The sequence below is a fragment of the Zingiber officinale genome, chromosome 5B (genome assembly GCF_018446385.1).
Source record: "Zingiber officinale cultivar Zhangliang chromosome 5B, Zo_v1.1, whole genome shotgun sequence".
NCBI lineage: Eukaryota > Viridiplantae > Streptophyta > Magnoliopsida > Zingiberales > Zingiberaceae > Zingiber > Zingiber officinale.
Window position 1 is genome coordinate 42264044 of NC_055995.1, and position 3971 is coordinate 42268014.

The following is a 3971-nucleotide window of genomic DNA, read 5'->3' on the forward strand; positions in this document are numbered from 1 at the left end:
AAGAAATAAATATCAAATATATGTGCTTGTTATTATATTAGGATTAAGAGCACACACTTCCATAATAACTAAGGTATTTGTTCCTTTATTAAGTCAGTATAAAAGAAACAACCTCAAATGGTCCTACTCAATACACTCTAAGTGTACTAGTGTAATTATATAGTCAAGATAAACTAATTCCTAATTACACTATGACTTTCCAATGGTTTGTTCCTTTCCATTTTGGTCATGAGCTACTGTTTATAATTTATAAGGTATTGATAACATCATCTTCTGTATGTGGCACCACATACTATGTTATCCACAATATAAATTAATTGAACAACTACACCTAAATGTAGACAATTTAACCAAATGTGATTCTTTATTCAAAATAAATGTTTACAAAAGCTTAGGCTTTTAGTATACACTCCAACACTACTGCCTTTGTACCGTAGGAGAAAATAAAACGGACGGCGACGTTGGTTTGGGAAAGAAAAGAAACAGCAACGACGATGGGTGAGGCGCGGGCGTGGGTTGGAGAAAAGAAACAGGGAAGGAAGAGAGGAAAAGAGAAATAAAATAAATATGCTTTTCCTCGTTAAAATGGGGTAGCCTAAACAGGCTTTCCCGGGACCGCATTTTTATCCCCGTAACCTAAGCCATACGAGCTCCGAAAAATTTCTGGAAAATTTCTAAAAATTCCAGAAAATTCTCTTATCCTTATTCACCATGTTTTCGGTATTTTACAATTTCAAAAAAAAAGCGCACATAAACAACAGTTTTCAAAAACTATTATCGTAGCCTTTAAAAATCGTTGTTGTAGCCCCAAAAAAGTATAAATAGATAACGTACGGTTTTTAAAAATCATTGTCGTAGGCCAAAAAAATTGCTAAAAGATAACGAATTTTGTTAAAACCGTTGTTAAAAGGTAGAAAAAAATCACAATTTGGCATAAAATCGTTGTCATTTGAGTGTTGTTGAATAAGGATTTTCTTCTAGTGAATAAGAAATGAAAATATTAAAAAGAAAGTATAAGTTGCGTCTATTGAGAAAAAAACTCTAAAAGATACATTTAAGATGATGCAAAATATATAATCAATAAATGGTTTAATTAGGCAATGTGAAATTATCATAAATACATATATTAAATGAGTAAAAGGAAGATCAAATAATACTTGGTTGATAATGATAAAATAAGATAAATTTTTATTTAATTACAGATGATGATATATTAAGGGACAAAATCTAATGATGTAGGTGAATGTATATAATCGACCTCATTTAGTGGGATAAGAGTTGATTATTATTATTATTATTATTATTATTATTATTATTATTATTATTATTGATGGAGTATTGATATATTATTTAGAGGATAAAATACACTACTAAAAAAGGGCCCTTTAACGACGGTATTTCCCGTCGTTAAAGGGGCATTTCCTGTCGTTAAAGGTCATCAACGACGGTATTTAATACCGTAGGAAGTTGTAGCTAAAAGTACCCGTCGGGAATTGATTAACGACGGGAAACAAAATACCGTCGGTAAAAGATTTTACCCATGGTATTAACTACCGTCGTTAGTGACAATAACGACGGATTTAGATACCGTCGTTAATGATAGTAACGACAGTTATAGTACCGTCGTTAATAATAATAACGACAGTTATATATGCTACAATTTAGCATCGTTTAATTATTTAACGACGGCTTAGCATACTATCGTTAATGACGATGACGGTTTTGTATACCGTCGTTAATGGCAACAACGATATCACTTATCGGACTATATATATATATATATAAATTCATTAATGAATGCTAATAAAAACTAAAACATCATCCGATAATTCATGATAATTGTTTCTATATCATTAAACTTGATATCACAATGTCTAGTTATCATCCAACAAAATTAACATCTATTACATCAAAAGTATTCATTTATCTAAAGTCTTCCTATGCAAATGTCGACATTCTCAAAAACTTCAAAAAGTACGTCTATTTCCCTTCCAAGCTTCAATACCTGTAATAAATATAAAAAAATTGAGTATCATAATAAAAACTTTAACATAACTTAGAAATCTTTACATACAAACTACTGGAAATAGCAAACTTACTATAAATGGTAGAAACAAGGTACAAAATTTATTTGGAAATGATGTTAAGGAACCATTAGTGAGAGAGGCTATCGTTATTCAACGAAAATGTGATTGTCCATATGTAGCAATAGACATGGCAATTCTAAAATTGGAATGCAATGATGTTCATGTGAAGTCCAGTAGTAAGGTACAAAAATCTTTTAACTTTGTTGATCCAGCAGTAACTTACCCAATCTACCTCCAATGAACGGTTAATATTGCAATTGCTGTATGAAAACAATTGGTGATAGGGTAGATGTACAGAAAGAAAAATGTGCGACACATGCGGATCAGCAATCAAATGTAAGCTATGACATGCATGTGAGCTGGACAAAGCTTCTTTTTTTAAATAAAATTAGTGAGCTTTATTCTATTTTGAAAAGTATTATTTCCTAACATGTAAAAGATATTACATATTCCATAACATTACAACAAAGTATGAAAAGTGTTTTAAAGAATACCTGTCAATTACTAAGATGAGCCTATTTGTTCCTCACCAATTGCTTTTGTGCCTATGAACCTTCATTCTATTGTTCTTCACCAATTGCTTGTGCGCCTATGAAGCATTTACAACTCAAAATGAACAAAACTATTCATTCTCATTATCAAGTAATAAACAAGAAATAGTAAAAAAAAATTAAAGTAACTAATTCAACCTTCAATAGTATTTGAAGCCGATGCATTCACTTGCGCATTAGGTGGTAAATTTTTCAGCATCAACTCCTTAAAAGCTTTAAATTCAGATTCCATATTATTCATTTTCTCACGTAGTGTGACATTCTCGTGATGAAGTTCTTGCTTTGACGCAATAGGTCCTCTCACATCTTTAGGCCTCACTCCTCCTCCATGGCCAAAAACATGATCATGTCGTTGAGGTCCAAAACATTTCTCAACAAGTTGAATATTTGACAAGGAAGAATCTTCTCGAACAACTTCACAAATCTCATCCTTCAATAAGTTAAAAGATTTTGAAATCTATGATGAATCAAATATCATGTGAAGAAATGAATTAAAATGTTATATACTCACATATTTTTCAATTGCATCAAGATCAACAATATGGTCTCCCTTTTTTCGTGTCTCAAAAAACATTGATGCAAAATCTGGAGGTTGTCCATCTTTTCCTCCCTATAAATATTAATAAGACACAATTTTATGTCTAAATTAATATAAAATCCTTATAAAATATGTTTTACCATTTCATATGCCAATTGCCTAAAAGGCTTGCTTCCTGTTCGATGTGGCATAGATTTCAAGGATCTATTCTGTGTATTTGTTTTACTCATTTTCTGCAAATATATTAATATTAGTATAATTTTATAAAAAATGCATTTAAATTAAAAAAGTAATTTATAACATAAAAAAGATGGGATAAGAATAACCTGAAAACTTTCACTTAAAAAATATTCTTTAACCAACCATTCCCAATCTTGTTTATCCATTCCCTTGGGAACATTTTGTAAAACTTCTTGACGTGTTTTGCATGGTTTTACAAATTCGGAGTTCATCTCGCATCTCCAATTCTTCCATAATTGTTGCATATGTTTAAGGGTTGCCTCACGATATAACTCAATATCATCATTTTTGAACTTATCCTGAAAATTTTTTGGTAAGCATATAATAATGAGATATTTCATATAATAAAAAAATTGGTTAGTATTAAATATTTTAAGCACATGTTGAAATAATATGACATAACTTGTCTGTTAAAAGGGCATAAGATATTTCATATAATAACCATGCAAATTGTTTTATTTTGTGAAGATTCAAAACACAAAAATATGATTAAAAGGAACATCAATAAAGGACTACCTTGCAATAAAGGAATATTTTATATGATTTGGTTTGAGT

At 30.2% G+C, this 3971-nt stretch overlaps 1 long non-coding RNA gene across 1 annotated transcript; it reads right to left on the bottom strand.

Annotated features, from left to right (window-relative positions):
* Window positions 1–3143: 3143 nt before the first annotated feature.
* LOC121987369 lies at window positions 3144–3566 on the bottom strand. Its single transcript, XR_006113533.1, has 3 exons — window positions 3503–3566; window positions 3317–3409; window positions 3144–3248 (listed from the first exon to the last, which is right to left on the bottom strand). It is a non-coding gene; the product is annotated as an uncharacterized LOC121987369 (long non-coding RNA).
* Between the last annotated feature and the right edge of the window lie 405 nt (window positions 3567–3971).